The 20,584-nt window shown below is 47.0% G+C and overlaps 11 non-coding genes across 11 annotated transcripts; all 11 read right to left on the reverse strand.

Moving 5' to 3' along the window:
• Positions 1-22: 22 nt before the first annotated feature.
• Positions 23-213, reverse strand: LOC142690770 (U2 spliceosomal RNA). Its single transcript, XR_012859458.1, has one exon. It is a non-coding gene; the product is annotated as a U2 spliceosomal RNA (small nuclear RNA).
• Positions 214-1,497: 1,284 nt separating this feature from the next.
• LOC142690701 (U2 spliceosomal RNA) lies at positions 1,498-1,688 on the reverse strand. Its single transcript, XR_012859396.1, has one exon. It is a non-coding gene; the product is annotated as a U2 spliceosomal RNA (small nuclear RNA).
• Positions 1,689-2,988: 1,300 nt separating this feature from the next.
• Positions 2,989-3,179, reverse strand: LOC142690771 (U2 spliceosomal RNA). The gene has a single exon (XR_012859459.1). It is a non-coding gene; the product is annotated as a U2 spliceosomal RNA (small nuclear RNA).
• A 1,272-nt stretch (positions 3,180-4,451) lies between these two features.
• On the reverse strand, positions 4,452-4,642 carry LOC142690772 (U2 spliceosomal RNA). The gene has a single exon (XR_012859460.1). It is a non-coding gene; the product is annotated as a U2 spliceosomal RNA (small nuclear RNA).
• A 1,281-nt stretch (positions 4,643-5,923) lies between these two features.
• Positions 5,924-6,114, reverse strand: LOC142690773 (U2 spliceosomal RNA). The gene has a single exon (XR_012859461.1). It is a non-coding gene; the product is annotated as a U2 spliceosomal RNA (small nuclear RNA).
• Positions 6,115-7,402: 1,288 nt separating this feature from the next.
• LOC142690774 (U2 spliceosomal RNA) lies at positions 7,403-7,593 on the reverse strand. The gene has a single exon (XR_012859462.1). It is a non-coding gene; the product is annotated as a U2 spliceosomal RNA (small nuclear RNA).
• Positions 7,594-13,647: 6,054 nt separating this feature from the next.
• LOC142691008 (U2 spliceosomal RNA) lies at positions 13,648-13,838 on the reverse strand. The gene has a single exon (XR_012859674.1). It is a non-coding gene; the product is annotated as a U2 spliceosomal RNA (small nuclear RNA).
• Positions 13,839-15,138: 1,300 nt separating this feature from the next.
• LOC142690775 (U2 spliceosomal RNA) lies at positions 15,139-15,329 on the reverse strand. The gene has a single exon (XR_012859463.1). It is a non-coding gene; the product is annotated as a U2 spliceosomal RNA (small nuclear RNA).
• A 1,292-nt stretch (positions 15,330-16,621) lies between these two features.
• On the reverse strand, positions 16,622-16,812 carry LOC142690777 (U2 spliceosomal RNA). The gene has a single exon (XR_012859464.1). It is a non-coding gene; the product is annotated as a U2 spliceosomal RNA (small nuclear RNA).
• A 1,300-nt stretch (positions 16,813-18,112) lies between these two features.
• On the reverse strand, positions 18,113-18,303 carry LOC142690778 (U2 spliceosomal RNA). The gene has a single exon (XR_012859465.1). It is a non-coding gene; the product is annotated as a U2 spliceosomal RNA (small nuclear RNA).
• Positions 18,304-19,599: 1,296 nt separating this feature from the next.
• On the reverse strand, positions 19,600-19,790 carry LOC142690779 (U2 spliceosomal RNA). Its single transcript, XR_012859466.1, has one exon. It is a non-coding gene; the product is annotated as a U2 spliceosomal RNA (small nuclear RNA).
• Between the last annotated feature and the right edge of the window lie 794 nt (positions 19,791-20,584).

The raw sequence follows: 20,584 nt of genomic DNA on the forward strand, positions 1-20,584 counted from the left end.
TGCTTTTAGTCAACACATAAGGAAAGGGTGCACCGGTCCTGGAAATACTGCAATACCAGGTCAATGCGTGGAGTGGACAGAGCAAGCTCTATTTCCATCTCCCTGTTCTAAAAATCCATTTAATATATGGTCCCCAGATAGGGGACGTATCAGATATTAAACTGATAAGAACAGATACTACACTTGATCTTAGCCAAAAGGCCGAGAAGCGATAACCCGAACGGGCCGCGCGTTGCCCGAGCCTGCCCGATACTGCTGTTCAGCCCTTGCAGCGATTCAGCCTACTTCTAGGCAATTCCATGGGGCCCTGCAGGCTCACACACTCACAGCTACACGGGAGGTGAATAAAGGCCGGAGAGGAAGCCAGACAGGATTTGCTTCTTTTGCTTGCACCACAATGCAGTGCTGAAAGAGGAGGAATCTACATAAAAACGCCTTCCTGGCAACGCCCAAATGCCCTGCTGCCATGCAGATAAACACTGGCAGCGGCAGCAAGTGCATGCCCACAGCCACCCCTTGTTCCTTCACACCTTGTATCAGCTGTAATCCAGTCCAGTCCAGTGCTGCCTGCTGAGCAGCACTGACCAACACTGCCTGGGCCCAGGCTTTTATCTCTGAGGCCCCATTATGATGTCAGAAAGCTGGCTCTGGAATCCTGAGGGCTCCACTATGACACGTGCAAAGTTCCGTCTGAACTTTATATAAGACGGTGAGGCTCAGTCAGTCACTCAGTGTTGCCTGAGAGGGCAACACTGCAACAGCCGGCCGCCAGGCTGTCTTTTTTTTGCACAGCTAGTTGCCTCCAGGAGGCCACAAGAGGGAGACAAGGGACTGCAAAATGGAAAATAGGCATCCACCAACTTTACAGACAACTTCTCCTTGCTCCTACAACCTCCATCCTTGCACAGTTTGTTATTCTTCTAGGTAACATAGTAACAAATCCAAATTGCTGCTCTCTTTGTAGGCAAGCAAGGCTTTGTTGCAACTGCAATTCTTACTTCTTCTTGAAATGTAGGGACGACAGTACATTCCATCACATCCATCTAGTGTACACAGGTAGGTCCATTGTGGCGGGCAGGCGAGCGGGCGGGCTGCTTTATTGGCTGTTTGCTGTTCCCCTACTCCACTCCACTATTTGACTGTTGTGCTGCATCAATCAATCAATCAATCAATCAATCAATCAATCAATCAATCAATCAGTGGCTGGCTCAGGTGCAGCTCTTTAACTTACCTAAAAGGGAGGGCGGAGAGAAGACAAGGAAGGTGAATGAGGTGTTCCAATGTGAAATGCCGGAAACACAGAAACACAGACGACACACAACAAGAGGTGGCAATCTATTCATTAATTGCATTTAATCAATGAGCTCATTATCACTCATGCATTGTCCAACAGGTGTTGAAATAATGGGATTAAAAGGGGAGATCCCTTCAGAAAGACAGAAACAATAGCAAAGACAAAAAACACTTTTGGAATCTGCTTTTAGTCAACACATAAGGAAAGGGTGCACCGGTCCTGGAAATACTGCAATACCAGGTCAATGCGTGGAGTGGACAGAGCAAGCTCTATTTCCATCTCCCTGTTCTAAAAATACATTTAATATATGGTCCCCAGATAGGGGACGTATCAGATATTAAACTGATAAGAACAGATACTACACTTGATCTTAGCCAAAAGGCCGAGAAGCGATAACCCGAACGGGCCGCGCGTTGCCCGAGCCTGCCCGATACTGCTGTTCAGCCCTTGCAGCGATTCAGCCTACTTCTAGGCAATTCCATGGGGCCCTGCAGGCTCACACACTCACAGCTACACGGGAGGTGAATAAAGGCCGGAGAGGAAGCCAGACAGGATTTGCTTCTTTTGCTTGCACCACAATGCAGTGCTGAAAGAGGAGGAATCTACATAAAAACGCCTTCCTGGCAACGCCCAAATGCCCTGCTGCCATGCAGATAAACACTGGCAGCGGCAGCAAGTGCATGCCCACAGCCACCCCTTGTTCCTTCACACCTTGTATCAGCTGTAATCCAGTCCAGTCCAGTGCTGCCTGCTGAGCAGCACTGACCAACACTGCCTGGGCCCAGGCTTTTATCTCTGAGGCCCCATTATGATGTCAGAAAGCTGGCTCTGGAATCCTGAGGGCTCCACTATGACACGTGCAAAGTTCCGTCTGAACTTTATATAAGACGGTGAGGCTCAGTCAGTCACTCAGTGTTGCCTGAGAGGGCAACACTGCAACAGCCGGCCGCCAGGCTGTCTTTTTTTTGCACAGCTAGTTGCCTCCAGGAGGCCACAAGAGGGAGACAAGGGACTGCAAAATGGAAAATAGGCATCCACCAACTTTACAGACAACTTCTCCTTGCTCCTACAACCTCCATCCTTGCACAGTTTGTTATTCTTCTAGGTAACATAGTAACAAATCCAAATTGCTGCTCTCTTTGTAGGCAAGCAAGGCTTTGTTGCAACTGCAATTCTTACTTCTTCTTGAAATGTAGGGACGACAGTACATTCCATCACATCCATCTAGTGTACACAGGTAGGTCCATTGTGGCGGGCAGGCGAGCGGGCGGGCTGCTTTATTGGCTGTTTGCTGTTCCCCTACTCCACTCCACTATTTGACTGTTGTGCTGCATCAATCAATCAATCAATCAATCAATCAATCAATCAATCAATCAATCAATCAATCAATCAATCAGTGGCTGGCTCAGGTGCAGCTCTTTAACTTACCTAAAAGGGAGGGCGGAGAGAAGACAAGGAAGGTGAATGAGGTGTTCCAATGTGAAATGCCGGAAACACAGAAACACAGACGACACACAACAAGAGGTGGCAATCTATTCATTAATTGCATTTAATCAATGAGCTCATTATCACTCATGCATTGTCCAACAGGTGTTGAAATAATGGGATTAAAAGGGGAGATCCCTTCAGAAAGACAGAAACAATAGCAAAGACAAAAAACACTTTTGGAATCTGCTTTTAGTCAACACATAAGGAAAGGGTGCACCGGTCCTGGAAATACTGCAATACCAGGTCAATGCGTGGAGTGGACAGAGCAAGCTCTATTTCCATCTCCCTGTTCTAAAAATCCATTTAATATATGGTCCCCAGATAGGGGACGTATCAGATATTAAACTGATAAGAACAGATACTACACTTGATCTTAGCCAAAAGGCCGAGAAGCGATAACCCGAACGGGCCGCGCGTTGCCCGAGCCTGCCCGATACTGCTGTTCAGCCCTTGCAGCGATTCAGCCTACTTCTAGGCAATTCCATGGGGCCCTGCAGGCTCACACACTCACAGCTACACGGGAGGTGAATAAAGGCCGGAGAGGAAGCCAGACAGGATTTGCTTCTTTTGCTTGCACCACAATGCAGTGCTGAAAGAGGAGGAATCTACATAAAAACGCCTTCCTGGCAACGCCCAAATGCCCTGCTGCCATGCAGATAAACACTGGCAGCGGCAGCAAGTGCATGCCCACAGCCACCCCTTGTTCCTTCACACCTTGTATCAGCTGTAATCCAGTCCAGTCCAGTGCTGCCTGCTGAGCAGCACTGACCAACACTGCCTGGGCCCAGGCTTTTATCTCTGAGGCCCCATTATGATGTCAGAAAGCTGGCTCTGGAATCCTGAGGGCTCCACTATGACACGTGCAAAGTTCCGTCTGAACTTTATATAAGACGGTGAGGCTCAGTCAGTCACTCAGTGTTGCCTGAGAGGGCAACACTGCAACAGCCGGCCGCCAGGCTGTCTTTTTTTTGCACAGCTAGTTGCCTCCAGGAGGCCACAAGAGGGAGACAAGGGACTGCAAAATGGAAAATAGGCATCCACCAACTTTACAGACAACTTCTCCTTGCTCCTACAACCTCCATCCTTGCACAGTTTGTTATTCTTCTAGGTAACATAGTAACAAATCCAAATTGCTGCTCTCTTTGTAGGCAAGCAAGGCTTTGTTGCAACTGCAATTCTTACTTCTTCTTGAAATGTAGGGACGACAGTACATTCCATCACATCCATCTAGTGTACACAGGTAGGTCCATTGTGGCGGGCAGGCGAGCGGGCGGGCTGCTTTATTGGCTGTTTGCTGTTCCCCTACTCCACTCCACTATTTGACTGTTGTGCTGCATCAATCAATCAATCAATCAATCAATCAATCAATCAGTGGCTGGCTCAGGTGCAGCTCTTTAACTTACCTAAAAGGGAGGGCGGAGAGAAGACAAGGAAGGTGAATGAGGTGTTCCAATGTGAAATGCCGGAAACACAGAAACACAGACGACACACAACAAGAGGTGGCAATCTATTCATTAATTGCATTTAATCAATGAGCTCATTATCACTCATGCATTGTCCAACAGGTGTTGAAATAATGGGATTAAAAGGGGAGATCCCTTCAGAAAGACAGAAACAATAGCAAAGACAAAAAACACTTTTGGAATCTGCTTTTAGTCAACACATAAGGAAAGGGTGCACCGGTCCTGGAAATACTGCAATACCAGGTCAATGCGTGGAGTGGACAGAGCAAGCTCTATTTCCATCTCCCTGTTCTAAAAATCCATTTAATATATGGTCCCCAGATAGGGGACGTATCAGATATTAAACTGATAAGAACAGATACTACACTTGATCTTAGCCAAAAGGCCGAGAAGCGATAACCCGAACAGGCCGCGCGTTGCCCGAGCCTGCCCGATACTGCTGTTCAGCCCTTGCAGCGATTCAGCCTACTTCTAGGCAATTCCATGGGGCCCTGCAGGCTCACACACTCACAGCTACACGGGAGGTGAATAAAGGCCGGAGAGGAAGCCAGACAGGATTTGCTTCTTTTGCTTGCACCACAATGCAGTGCTGAAAGAGGAGGAATCTACATAAAAACGCCTTCCTGGCAACGCCCAAATGCCCTGCTGCCATGCAGATAAACACTGGCAGCGGCAGCAAGTGCATGCCCACAGCCACCCCTTGTTCCTTCACACCTTGTATCAGCTGTAATCCAGTCCAGTCCAGTGCTGCCTGCTGAGCAGCACTGACCAACACTGCCTGGGCCCAGGCTTTTATCTCTGAGGCCCCATTATGATGTCAGAAAGCTGGCTCTGGAATCCTGAGGGCTCCACTATGACACGTGCAAAGTTCCGTCTGAACTTTATATAAGACGGTGAGGCTCAGTCAGTCACTCAGTGTTGCCTGAGAGGGCAACACTGCAACAGCCGGCCGCCAGGCTGCCTTTTTTTTGCACAGCTAGTTGCCTCCAGGAGGCCACAAGAGGGAGACAAGGGACTGCAAAATGGAAAATAGGCATCCACCAACTTTACAGACAACTTCTCCTTGCTCCTACAACCTCCATCCTTGCACAGTTTGTTATTCTTCTAGGTAACATAGTAACAAATCCAAATTGCTGCTCTCTTTGTAGGCAAGCAAGGCTTTGTTGCAACTGCATTTCTTACTTCTTCTTGAAATGTAGGGACGACAGTACATTCCATCACATCCATCTAGTGTACACAGGTAGGTCCATTGTGGCGGGCAGGCGAGCGGGCGGGCTGCTTTATTGGCTGTTTGCTGTTCCCCTACTCCACTCCACTATTTGACTGTTGTGCTGCATCAATCAATCAATCAATCAATCAATCAATCAATCAATCAATCAAGTGGCTGGCTTAGGTGCAGCTCTTTAACTTACCTAAAAGGGAGGGCGGAGAGAAGACAAGGAAGGTGAATGAGGTGTTCCAATGTGAAATGCCGGAAACACAGAAACACAGACGACACACAACAAGAGGTGGCAATCTATTCATTAATTGCATTTAATCAATGAGCTCATTATCACTCATGCATTGTCCAACAGGTGTTGAAATAATGGGATTAAAAGGGGAGATCCCTTCAGAAAGACAGAAACAATAGCAAAGACAAAAAACACTTTTGGAATCTGCTTTTAGTCAACACATAAGGAAAGGGTGCACCGGTCCTGGAAATACTGCAATACCAGGTCAATGCGTGGAGTGGACAGAGCAAGCTCTATTTCCATCTCCCTGTTCTAAAAATCCATTTAATATATGGTCCCCAGATAGGGGACGTATCAGATATTAAACTGATAAGAACAGATACTACACTTGATCTTAGCCAAAAGGCCGAGAAGCGATAACCCGAACGGGCCGCGCGTTGCCCGAGCCTGCCCGATACTGCTGTTCAGCCCTTGCAGCGATTCAGCCTACTTCTAGGCAATTCCATGGGGCCCTGCAGGCTCACACACTCACAGCTACACGGGAGGTGAATAAAGGCCGGAGAGGAAGCCAGACAGGATTTGCTTCTTTTGCTTGCACCACAATGCAGTGCTGAAAGAGGAGGAATCTACATAAAAACGCCTTCCTGGCAACGCCCAAATGCCCTGCTGCCATGCAGATAAACACTGGCAGCGGCAGCAAGTGCATGCCCACAGCCACCCCTTGTTCCTTCACACCTTGTATCAGCTGTAATCCAGTCCAGTCCAGTGCTGCCTGCTGAGCAGCACTGACCAACACTGCCTGGGCCCAGGCTTTTATCTCTGAGGCCCCATTATGATGTCAGAAAGCTGGCTCTGGAATCCTGAGGGCTCCACTATGACACGTGCAAAGTTCCGTCTGAACTTTATATAAGACGGTGAGGCTCAGTCAGTCACTCAGTGTTGCCTGAGAGGGCAACACTGCAACAGCCGGCCGCCAGGCTGTCTTTTTTTTGCACAGCTAGTTGCCTCCAGGAGGCCACAAGAGGGAGACAAGGGACTGCAAAATGGAAAATAGGCATCCACCAACTTTACAGACAACTTCTCCTTGCTCCTACAACCTCCATCCTTGCACAGTTTGTTATTCTTCTAGGTAACATAGTAACAAATCCAAATTGCTGCTCTCTTTGTAGGCAAGCAAGGCTTTGTTGCAACTGCAATTCTTACTTCTTCTTGAAATGTAGGGACGACAGTACATTCCATCACATCCATCTAGTGTACACAGGTAGGTCCATTGTGGCGGGCAGGCGAGCGGGCGGGCTGCTTTATTGGCTGTTTGCTGTTCCCCTACTCCACTCCACTATTTGACTGTTGTGCTGCATCAATCAATCAATCAATCAATCAATCAATCAATCAATCAATCAATCAATCAGTGGCTGGCTCAGGTGCAGCTCTTTAACTTACCTAAAAGGGAGGGCGGAGAGAAGACAAGGAAGGTGAATGAGGTGTTCCAATGTGAAATGCCGGAAACACAGAAACACAGACGACACACAACAAGAGGTGGCAATCTATTCATTAATTGCATTTAATCAATGAGCTCATTATCACTCATGCATTGTCCAACAGGTGTTGAAATAATGGGATTAAAAGGGGAGATCCCTTCAGAAAGACAGAAACAATAGCAAAGACAAAAAACACTTTTGGAATCTGCTTTTAGTCAACACATAAGGAAAGGGTGCACCGGTCCTGGAAATACTGCAATACCAGGTCAATGCGTGGAGTGGACAGAGCAAGCTCTATTTCCATCTCCCTGTTCTAAAAATCCATTTAATATATGGTCCCCAGATAGGGGACGTATCAGATATTAAACTGATAAGAACAGATACTACACTTGATCTTAGCCAAAAGGCCGAGAAGCGATAACCCGAACGGGCCGCGCGTTGCCCGAGCCTGCCCGATACTGCTGTTCAGCCCTTGCAGCGATTCAGCCTACTTCTAGGCAATTCCATGGGGCCCTGCAGGCTCACACACTCACAGCTACACGGGAGGTGAATAAAGGCCGGAGAGGAAGCCAGACAGGATTTGCTTCTTTTGCTTGCACCACAATGCAGTGCTGAAAGAGGAGGAATCTACATAAAAACGCCTTCCTGGCAACGCCCAAATGCCCTGCTGCCATGCAGATAAACACTGGCAGCGGCAGCAAGTGCATGCCCACAGCTACCCCTTGTTCCTTCACACCTTGTATCAGCTGTAATCCAGTCCAGTCCAGTGCTGCCTGCTGAGCAGCACTGACCAACACTGCCTGGGCCCAGGCTTTTATCTCTGAGGCCCCATTATGATGTCAGAAAGCTGGCTCTGGAATCCTGAGGGCTCCACTATGACACGTGCAAAGTTCCGTCTGAACTTTATATAAGACGGTGAGGCTCAGTCAGTCACTCAGTGTTGCCTGAGAGGGCAACACTGCAACAGCCGGCCGCCAGGCTGTCTTTTTTTTGCACAGCTAGTTGCCTCCAGGAGGCCACAAGAGGGAGACAAGGGACTGCAAAATGGAAAATAGGCATCCACCAACTTTACAGACAACTTCTCCTTGCTCCTACAACCTCCATCCTTGCACAGTTTGTTATTCTTCTAGGTAACATATGAAATTTCTGCCTGTATAAACGTTTAAAATGATTCTTTATTATCAAATTGATTAAAATTGGTAGGGCACAAAGTGCCAAAAGATCCAGGTACAGGCGTTGGCAACCAGATCAAAAGCGCAGACTGAATTGTATGTGAAACAAAGGAGACAGTCAGCACGCACCCATTCATGGATGCCTGATTGTATCAAGGTGAATTATCACAAAAACCAGTTCAGAGTGCTTAGCAAATATTGATGAGATCTGATTGCCACAGATTAGTTAGCAGGCACACTCCCAACGCGTTTCTGCACCATGTAGGGGAGCGTCCTCAGGGGTACGAGTTGCCTGATTTATTAACGTAGAGTTAAGAAAGAGCCTGTCAGCTGATATTCAGCTGTTCGTTAGGTGTAACGGCGCATATGAGACATCTGATAGTGGTCTAATGCGCGCCGAGGAAACTAGGAAGTTTTATCAACACAAGCCCCACCCATAGAGGCGTAGCGTAGTGTCGGGCTGTCCAATGAGGGAGTACGGCGTGTGGAAACCCACGCCCCCACACACAGGGCAGCCCATGGTAACCACGCAGCCAATGAGAGAGATGCATTAAGCATCGCTAGTAACAAGGGGGAGCTCAAGGTGGCCAAAACATACAGCGCCGATATCACGGCTGGAGTAGGCGCCATGTATGCGACACAGGAAATCTAGTGAGCACATCACTGCACACAAATCAGCACAAAAGCGTATCAACGGCAGAAGCCAAACAAGAAAAGGATCATCAGATCCATTATTAGAAAAACCGTACAAGGATGAAATCAGGAAACAGATCTCATGGCACAAAGATGTCAGAGAGAAGTCAGCGCCAGTATATTACTAGATGGGCAGAGCATATTATAGGAAAGGAAGATAGGATATAGACTCGTTGAGGCCCAGTGGCTTGATGGTTTGCATCCTGAAGATCCACTGTGCCTCCTTCTGTAAGATACGTCTATCCCAATTGCCTCCTCTGGCAGGAGCATTGACATGTTCCATACCTTGGAACCTAATAGAGGATGGATCTCCCTTGTGATTGTCCCATATATGTCGAGAAACAGGAGTATCTGCTTTCTTCTGAATGTCACAGATATGGTCCCGAATTCTGCGTCTGAACTCCCTTATTGTTTTGCCAACATATTGCATACCACATTGGCACGTAATCAAGTTCACCACCCCCCTAGTAAGGCAGTTAATAAATGACCTGTTGGAAAACATGACTCCTGTTACAGTACTCTTGAATGTTTTGCTTTTCCAAACAGAGCTACATGCTTTGCATCTACCACATTGGAAGGACCCAGTAGCTGTGGTAGAAAGCCAAGTGGTGGCAACAGGCATCTTCAGATGACTGTGCACCAATCTATCCTTAAGATTGCGGCCCCTCCGAAAAGTGATCAGAGGACGGTCCCCAACTAAGCCACCAACATCCGGGTCTGCTTTAAGGATATCCCAATATGAGGTAAGTATCTTTCTAACCTCAAAGTGTGCAACGTCGTAGGTACCAATTATCCTCATGGCATTATCCTTTTCTGGAGATATTTTAGGGTTCAATAGGGATTCCCTATTCGATGTAATGGCGTGTTGATATGCCGTTTTTAAAACGCCACTGGGATACCCTTTATGCTCAAATCTCTTTCTAAGACTATTGGCCGACCTTTGAAAGTCTGACAATGTGGTACAATTACGCCTAGCTCTAATGTACTGACCCTTTGGGATGCCCATTTTCAGGGGTCTAGGGTGACAACTATCCCATCTAAGAAGGCTATTGGTGGCAGTACTTTTCCTAAAGATTTGTGTCTGGATATGTCCCTGGTCAGTCTTCTCTATTTGGATGTCAAGGAATGTAATATGATTATCCTTAATTTCAGAGGTAAAGTAAAGACCCAGGTCATTGATGTTAAGAATTGACACAAATTCACCAAATTCTGCTGTAGTACCCGACCACAGAATGAAAATGTCATCAATGAATCTTAACCATAGTAAAATGGAAGAGACATATTTCTCCATTTTATCGCAAAACACAAATTCTCTCTCCCACCAGCCCAGATAGAGATTGGCATAGGTGGGAGCACAAGGGCTACCCATGGCCACTCCCCTGAGCTGGTGAAAGAATTTTTGTTCAAAGATGAAGAAGTTGTGCTCCAGTACAAAACGCAACAAGATAAGCACAAATTGATTATGCGCACCAAACTGAGCCCCTCTTTCATTGAGGAAGTATTCAACAGCACCACAACCCAAAGAATGGGGGATGGAGCTGTAAAGGGCCTCTACATCCAAACTGGCCAAACGAACATTGGATTCAACTTTAATCCCCTCAAGCTTCCTAAGGACCTCCATTGTGTCACGCACATAGGACGGGAGTGCCGTCACAAAGGGCCTCAAAATCCTATCCACATAAATACTGGCGTTCTGAGATACACTATCGATCCCAGAAACAATGGGTCTTCCTTTTATTGGATTGAGACCCTTGTGAATCTTGGGAAGACTATAGAAGGTGGCTATCTGTGGACAATCAATTTGTGCTTATCTTGTTGCGTTTTGTACTGGAGCACAACTTCTTCATCTTTGAACAAAAATTCTTTCACCAGCTCAGGGGAGTGGCCATGGGTAGCCCTTGTGCTCCCACCTATGCCAATCTCTATCTGGGCTGGTGGGAGAGAGAATTTGTGTTTTGCGATAAAATGGAGAAATATGTCTCTTCCATTTTACTATGGTTAAGATTCATTGATGACATTTTCATTCTGTGGTCGGGTACTACAGCAGAATTTGGTGAATTTGTGTCAATTCTTAACATCAATGACCTGGGTCTTTACTTTACCTCTGAAATTAAGGATAATCATATTACATTCCTTGACATCCAAATAGAGAAGACTGACCAGGGACATATCCAGACACAAATCTTTAGGAAAAGTACTGCCACCAATAGCCTTCTTAGATGGGATAGTTGTCACCCTAGACCCCTGAAAATGGGCATCCCAAAGGGTCAGTACATTAGAGCTAGGCGTAATTGTACCACATTGTCAGACTTTCAAAGGTCGGCCAATAGTCTTAGAAAGAGATTTGAGCATAAAGGGTATCCCAGTGGCGTTTTAAAAACGGCATATCAACACGCCATTACATCGAATAGGGAATCCCTATTGAACCCTAAAATATCTCCAGAAAAGGATAATGCCATGAGGATAATTGGTACCTACGACGTTGCACACTTTGAGGTTAGAAAGATACTTACCTCATATTGGGATATCCTTAAAGCAGACCCGGATGTTGGTGGCTTAGTTGGGGACCGTCCTCTGATCACTTTTCGGAGGGGCCGCAATCTTAAGGATAGATTGGTGCACAGTCATCTGAAGATGCCTGTTGCCACCACTTGGCTTTCTACCACAGCTACTGGGTCCTTCCAATGTGGTAGATGCAAAGCATGTAGCTCTGTTTGGAAAAGCAAAACATTCAAGAGTACTGTAACAGGAGTCATGTTTTCCAACAGGTCATTTATTAACTGCCTTACTAGGGGGGTGGTGTACTTGATTACGTGCCAATGTGGTATGCAATATGTTGGCAAAACAATAAGGGAGTTCAGACGCAGAATTCGGGACCATATCTGTGACATTCAGAAGAAAGCAGATACTCCTGTTTCTCGACATATATGGGACAATCACAAGGGAGATCCATCCTCTATTAGGTTCCAAGGTATGGAACATGTCAATGCTCCTGCCAGAGGAGGCAATTGGGATAGACGTATCTTACAGAAGGAGGCACAGTGGATCTTCAGGATGCAAACCATCAAGCCACTGGGCCTCAACGAGTCTATATCCTATCTTCCTTTCCTATAATATGCTCTGCCCATCTAGTAATATACTGGCGCTGACTTCTCTCTGACATCTTTGTGCCATGAGATCTGTTTCCTGATTTCATCCTTGTACGGTTTTTCTAATAATGGATCTGATGATCCTTTTCTTGTTTGGCTTCTGCCGTTGATACGCTTTTGTGCTGATTTGTGTGCAGTGATGTGCTCACTAGATTTCCTGTGTCGCATACATGGCGCCTACTCCAGCCGTGATATCGGCGCTGTATGTTTTGGCCACCTTGAGCTCCCCCTTGTTACTAGCGATGCTTAATGCATCTCTCTCATTGGCTGCGTGGTTACCATGGGCTGCCCTGTGTGTGGGGGCGTGGGTTTCCACACGCCGTACTCCCTCATTGGACAGCCCGACACTACGCTACGCCTCTATGGGTGGGGCTTGTGTTGATAAAACTTCCTAGTTTCCTCGGCGCGCATTAGACCACTATCAGATGTCTCATATGCGCCGTTACACCTAACGAACAGCTGAATATCAGCTGACAGGCTCTTTCTTAACTCTACGTTAATAAATCAGGCAACTCGTACCCCTGAGGACGCTCCCCTACATGGTGCAGAAACGCGTTGGGAGTGTGCCTGCTAACTAATCTGTGGCAATCAGATCTCATCAATATTTGCTAAGCACTCTGAACTGGTTTTTGTGATAATTCACCTTGATACAATCAGGCATCCATGAATGGGTGCGTGCTGACTGTCTCCTTTGTTTCACATACAATTCAGTCTGCGCTTTTGATCTGGTTGCCAACGCCTGTACCTGGATCTTTTGGCACTTTGTGCCCTACCAATTTTAATCAATTTGATAATAAAGAATCATTTTAAACGTTTATACAGGCAGAAATTTCACACCTTAGTAATTTAAACGTATACCTTTTCACTGTTACTCCTTGGAATATTTCTAGGTAACATAGTAACAAATCCAAATTGCTGCTCTCTTTGTAGGCAAGCAAGGCTTTGTTGCAACTGCAATTCTTACTTCTTCTTGAAATGTAGGGACGACAGTACATTCCATCACATCCATCTAGTGTACACAGGTAGGTCCATTGTGGCGGGCAGGCGAGCGGGCGGGCTGCTTTATTGGCTGTTTGCTGTTCCCCTACTCCACTCCACTATTTGACTGTTGTGCTGCATCAATCAATCAATCAATCAATCAATCAATCAATCAATCAATCAGTGGCTGGCTCAGGTGCAGCTCTTTAACTTACCTAAAAGGGAGGGCGGAGAGAAGACAAGGAAGGTGAATGAGGTGTTCCAATGTGAAATGCCGGAAACACAGAAACACAGACGACACACAACAAGAGGTGGCAATCTATTCATTAATTGCATTTAATCAATGAGCTCATTATCTCTCATGCATTGTCCAACAGGTGTTGAAATAATGGGATTAAAAGGGGAGATCCCTTCAGAAAGACAGAAACAATAGCAAAGACAAAAAACACTTTTGGAATCTGCTTTTAGTCAACACATAAGGAAAGGGTGCACCGGTCCTGGAAATACTGCAATACCAGGTCAATGCGTGGAGTGGACAGAGCAAGCTCTATTTCCATCTCCCTGTTCTAAAAATCCATTTAATATATGGTCCCCAGATAGGGGACTTATCAGATATTAAACTGATAAGAACAGATACTACACTTGATCTTAGCCAAAAGGCCGAGAAGCGATAACCCGAACGGGCCGCGCGTTGCCCGAGCCTGCCCGATACTGCTGTTCAGCCCTTGCAGCGATTCAGCCTACTTCTAGGCAATTCCATGGGGCCCTGCAGGCTCACACACTCACAGCTACACGGGAGGTGAATAAAGGCCGGAGAGGAAGCCAGACAGGATTTGCTTCTTTTGCTTGCACCACAATGCAGTGCTGAAAGAGGAGGAATCTACATAAAAACGCCTTCCTGGCAACGCCCAAATGCCCTGCTGCCATGCAGATAAACACTGGCAGCGGCAGCAAGTGCATGCCCACAGCCACCCCTTGTTCCTTCACACCTTGTATCAGCTGTAATCCAGTCCAGTCCAGTGCTGCCTGCTGAGCAGCACTGACCAACACTGCCTGGGCCCAGGCTTTTATCTCTGAGGCCCCATTATGATGTCAGAAAGCTGGCTCTGGAATCCTGAGGGCTCCACTATGACACGTGCAAAGTTCCGTCTGAACTTTATATAAGACGGTGAGGCTCAGTCAGTCACTCAGTGTTGCCTGAGAGGGCAACACTGCAACAGCCGGCCGCCAGGCTGTCTTTTTTTTGCACAGCTAGTTGCCTCCAGGAGGCCACAAGAGGGAGACAAGGGACTGCAAAATGGAAAATAGGCATCCACCAACTTTACAGACAACTTCTCCTTGCTCCTACAACCTCCATCCTTGCACAGTTTGTTATTCTTCTAGGTAACATAGTAACAAATCCAAATTGCTGCTCTCTTTGTAGGCAAGCAAGGCTTTGTTGCAACTGCAATTCTTACTTCTTCTTGAAATGTAGGGACGACAGTACATTCCATCACATCCATCTAGTGTACACAGGTAGGTCCATTGTGGCGGGCAGGCGAGCGGGCGGGCTGCTTTATTGGCTGTTTGCTGTTCCCCTACTCCACTCCACTATTTGACTGTTGTGCTGCATCAATCAATCAATCAATCAATTAATCAATCAATCAATCAATCAATCAATCAATCAATCAATCAGTGGCTGGCTCAGGTGCAGCTCTTTAACTTACCTAAAAGGGAGGGCGGAGAGAAGACAAGGAAGGTGAATGAGGTGTTCCAATGTGAAATGCCGGAAACACAGAAACACAGACGACACACAACAAGAGGTGGCAATCTATTCATTAATTGCATTTAATCAATGAGCTCATTATCACTCATGCATTGTCCAACAGGTGTTGAAATAATGGGATTAAAAGGGGAGATCCCTTCAGAAAGACAGAAACAATAGCAAAGACAAAAAACACTTTTGGAATCTGCTTTTAGTCAACACATAAGGAAAGGGTGCACCGGTCCTGGAAATACTGCAATACCAGGTCAATGCGTGGAGTGGACAGAGCAAGCTCTATTTCCATCTCCCTGTTCTAAAAATCCATTTAATATATGGTCCCCAGATAGGGGACGTATCAGATATTAAACTGATAAGAACAGATACTACACTTGATCTTAGCCAAAAGGCCGAGAAGCGATAACCCGAACGGGCCGCGCGTTGCCCGAGCCTGCCCGATACTGCTGTTCAGCCCTTGCAGCGATTCAGCCTACTTCTAGGCAATTCCATGGGGCCCTGCAGGCTCACACACTCACAGCTACACGGGAGGTGAATAAAGGCCGGAGAGGAAGCCAGACAGGATTTGCTTCTTTTGCTTGCACCACAATGCAGTGCTGAAAGAGGAGGAATCTACATAAAAACGCCTTCCTGGCAACGCCCAAATGCCCTGCTGCCATGCAGATAAACACTGGCAGCGGCAGCAAGTGCATGCCCACAGCCACCCCTTGTTCCTTCACACCTTGTATCAGCTGTAATCCAGTCCAGTCCAGTGCTGCCTGCTGAGCAGCACTGACCAACACTGCCTGGGCCCAGGCTTTTATCTCTGAGGCCCCATTATGATGTCAGAAAGCTGGCTCTGGAATCCTGAGGGCTCCACTATGACACGTGCAAAGTTCCGTCTGAACTTTATATAAGACGGTGAGGCTCAGTCAGTCACTCAGTGTTGCCTGAGAGGGCAACACTGCAACAGCCGGCCGCCAGGCTGTCTTTTTTTTGCACAGCTAGTTGCCTCCAGGAGGCCACAAGAGGGAGACAAGGGACTGCAAAATGGAAAATAGGCATCCACCAACTTTACAGACAACTTCTCCTTGCTCCTACAACCTCCATCCTTGCACAGTTTGTTATTCTTCTAGGTAACATAGTAACAAATCCAAATTGCTGCTCTCTTTGTAGGCAAGCAAGGCTTTGTTGCAACTGCAATTCTTACTTCTTCTTGAAATGTAGGGACGACAGTACATTCCATCACACCCATCTAGTGTACACAGGTAGGTCCATTGTGGCGGGCAGGCGAGCGGGCGGGCTGCTTTATTGGCTGTTTGCTGTTCCCCTACTCCACTCCACTATTTGACTGTTGTGCTGCATCAATCAATCAATCAATCAATCAATCAATCAATCAATCAATCAATCAATCAATCAGTGGCTGGCTCAGGTGCAGCTCTTTAACTTACCTAAAAGGGAGGGCGGAGAGAAGACAAGGAAGGTGAATGAGGTGTTCCAATGTGAAATGCCGGAAACACAGAAACACAGACGACACACAACAAGAGGTGGCAATCTATTCATTAATTGCATTTAATCAATGAGCTCATTATCACTCATGCATTGTCCAACAGGTGTTGAAATAATGGGATTAAAAGGGGAGATCCCTTCAGAAAGACAGAAACAATAGCAAAGACAAAAAACACTTTTGGAATCTGCTTTTAGTCAACACATAAGGAAAGGGTGCACCGGTCCTGGAAATACTGCAATACCAGGTCAATGCGTGGAGTGGACAGAGCAAGCTCTATTTCCATCTCCCTGTTCTAAAAATCCATTTAATATATGGTCCCCAGATAGGGGACGTATCAGATATTAAACTGATAAGAACAGATACTACACTTGATCTTAGCCAAAAGGCCGAGAAGCGATAACCCGAACGGGCCGCGCGTTGCCCGAGCCTGCCCGATACTGCTGTTCAGCCCTTGCAGCGATTCAGCCTACTTCTAGGCAATTCCATGGGGCCCTGCAGGCTCACACACTCACAGCTACACGGGAGGTGAATAAAGGCCGGAGAGGAAGCCAGACAGGATTTGCTTCTTTTGCTTGCACCACAATGCAGTGCTGAAAGAGGAGGAATCTACATAAAAACGCCTTCCTGGCAACGCCCAAATGCCCTGCTGCCATGCAGATAAACACTGGCAGCGGCAGCAAGTGCATGCCCACAGCCACCCCTTGTTCCTTCACACCTTGTATCAGCTGTAATCCAGTCCAGTCCAGTGCTGCCTGCTGAGCAGCACTGACCAACACTGCCTGGGCCCAGGCTTTTATCTCTGAGGCCCCATTATGATGTCAGAAAGCTGGCTCTGGAATCCTGAGGGCTCCACTATGACACGTGCAAAGTTCCGTCTGAACTTTATATAAGACGGTGAGGCTCAGTCAGTCACTCAGTGTTGCCTGAGAGGGCAACACTGCAACAGCCGGCCGCCAGGCTGTCTTTTTTTTGCACAGCTAGTTGCCTCCAGGAGGCCACAAGAGGGAGACAAGGGACTGCAAAATGGAAAATAGGCATCCACCAACTTTACAGACAACTTCTCCTTGCTCCTACAACCTCCATCCTTGCACAGTTTGTTATTCTTCTAGGTAACATAGTAACAAATCCAAATTGCTGCTCTCTTTGTAGGCAAGCAAGGCTTTGTTGCAACTGCAATTCTTACTTCTTCTTGAAATGTAGGGACGACAGTACATTCCATCACATCCATCTAGTGTACACAGGTAGGTCCATTGTGGCGGGCAGGCGAGCGGGCGGGCTGCTTTATTGGCTGTTTGCTGTTCCCCTACTCCACTCCACTATTTGACTGTTGTGCTGCATCAATCAATCAATCAATCAATCAATCAATCAATCAATCAATCAATCAATCAATCAATCAATCAGTGGCTGGCTCAGGTGCAGCTCTTTAACTTACCTAAAAGGGAGGGCGGAGAGAAGACAAGGAAGGTGAATGAGGTGTTCCAATGTGAAATGCCGGAAACACAGAAACACAGACGACACACAACAAGAGGTGGCAATCTATTCATTAATTGCATTTAATCAATGAGCTCATTATCACTCATGCATTGTCCAACAGGTGTTGAAATAATGGGATTAAAAGGGGAGATCCCTTCAGAAAGACAGAAACAATAGCAAAGACAAAAAACACTTTTGGAATCTGCTTTTAGTCAACACATAAGGAAAGGGTGCACCGGTCCTGGAAATACTGCAATACCAGGTCAATGCGTGGAGTGGACAGAGCAAGCTCTATTTCCATCTCCCTGTTCTAAAAATCCATTTAATATATGGTCCCCAGATAGGGGACGTATCAGATATTAAACTGATAAGAACAGATACTACACTTGATCTTAGCCAAAAGGCCGAGAAGCGATAACCCGAACGGGCCGCGCGTTGCCCGAGCCTGCCCGATACTGCTGTTCATCCCTTGCAGCGATTCAGCCTACTTCTAGGCAATTCCATGGGGCCCTGCAGGCTCACACACTCACAGCTACACGGGAGGTGAATAAAGGCCGGAGAGGAAGCCAGACAGGATTTGCTTCTTTTGCTTGCACCACAATGCAGTGCTGAAAGAGGAGGAATCTACATAAAAACGCCTTCCTGGCAACGCCCAAATGCCCTGCTGCCATGCAGATAAACACTGGCAGCGGCAGCAAGTGCATGCCCACAGCCACCCCTTGTTCCTTCACACCTTGTATCAGCTGTAATCCAGTCCAGTCCAGTGCTGCCTGCTGAGCAGCACTGACCAACACTGCCTGGGCCCAGGCTTTTATCTCTGAGGCCCCATTATGATGTCAGAAAGCTGGCTCTGGAATCCTGAGGGCTCCACTATGACACGTGCAAAGTTCCGTCTGAACTTTATATAAGACGGTGAGGCTCAGTCAGTCACTCAGTGTTGCCTGAGAGGGCAACACTGCAACAGCCGGCCGCCAGGCTGTCTTTTTTTTGCACAGCTAGTTGCCTCCAGGAGGCCACAAGAGGGAGACAAGGGACTGCAAAATGGAAAATAGGCATCCACCAACTTTACAGACAACTTCTCCTTGCTCCTACAACCTCCATCCTTGCACAGTTTGTTATTCTTCTAGGTAACATAGTAACAAATCCAAATTGCTGCTCTCTTTGTAGGCAAGCAAGGCTTTGTTGCAACTGCAATTCTTACTTCTTCTTGAAATGTAGGGACGACAGTACATTCCATCACACCCATCTAGTGTACACAGGTAGGTCCATTGTGGCGGGCAGGCGAGCGGGCGGGCTGCTTTATTGGCTGTTTGCTGTTCCCCTACTCCACTCCACTATTTGACTGTTGTGCTGCATCAATCAATCAATCAATCAATCAATCAATCAATCAATCAATCAATCAATCAATCAATCAGTGGCTGGCTCAGGTGCAGCTCTTTAACTTACCTAAAAGGGAGGGCGGAGAGAAGACAAGGAAGGTGAATGAGGTGTTCCAATGTGAAATGCCGGAAACACAGAAACACAGACGACACACAACAAGAGGTGGCAATCTATTCATTAATTGCATTTAATCAATGAGCTCATTATCACTCATGCATTGTCCAACAGGTGTTGAAATAATGGGATTAAAAGGGGAGATCCCTTCAGAAAGACAGAAACAATAGCAAAGACAAAAAACACTTTTGGAATCTGCTTTTAGTCAACACATAAGGAAAGGGTGCACCGGTCCTGGAAATACTGCAATACCAGGTCAATGCGTGGAGTGGACAGAGCAAGCTCTATTTCCATCTCCCTGTTCTAAAAATCCATTTAATATATGGTCCCCAGATAGGGGACGTATCAGATATTAAACTGATAAGAACAGATACTACACTTGATCTTAGCCAAAAGGCCGAGAAGCGATAACCCGAACGGGCCGCGCGTTGCCCGAGCCTGCCCGATACTGCTGTTCAGCCCTTGCAGCGATTCAGCCTACTTCTAGGCAATTCCATGGGGCCCTGCAGGCTCACACACTCACAGCTACACGGGAGGTGAATAAAGGCCGGAGAGGAAGCCAGACAGGATTTGCTTCTTTTGCTTGCACCACAATGCAGTGCTGAAAGAGGAGGAATCTACATAAAAACGCCTTCCTGGCAACGCCCAAATGCCCTGCTGCCATGCAGATAAACACTGGCAGCGGCAGCAAGTGCATGCCCACAGCCACCCCTTGTTCCTTCACACCTTGTATCAGCTGTAATCCAGTCCAGTCCAGTGCTGCCTGCTGAGCAGCACTGACCAACACTGCCTGGGCCCAGGCTTTTATCTCTGAGGCCCCATTATGATGTCAGAAAGCTGGCTCTGGAATCCTGAGGGCTCCACTATGACACGTGCAAAGTTCCGTCTGAACTTTATATAAGACGGTGAGGCTCAGTCAGTCACTCAGTGTTGCCTGAGAGGGCAACACTGCAACAGCCGGCCGCCAGGCTGTCTTTTTTTTGCACAGCTAGTTGCCTCCAGGAGGCCACAAGAGGGAGACAAGGGACTGCAAAATGGAAAATAGGCATCCACCAACTTTACAGACAACTTCTCCTTGCTCCTACAACCTCCATCCTTGCACAGTTTGTTATTCTTCTAGGTAACATAGTAACAAATCCAAATTGCTGCTCTCTTTGTAGGCAAGCAAGGCTTTGTTGCAACTGCAATTCTTACTTCTTCTTG

Source organism: Rhinoderma darwinii, assembly GCF_050947455.1.
Source record: "Rhinoderma darwinii isolate aRhiDar2 chromosome 5 unlocalized genomic scaffold, aRhiDar2.hap1 SUPER_5_unloc_35, whole genome shotgun sequence".
Taxonomy (NCBI): Eukaryota; Metazoa; Chordata; class Amphibia; order Anura; family Rhinodermatidae; genus Rhinoderma; species Rhinoderma darwinii.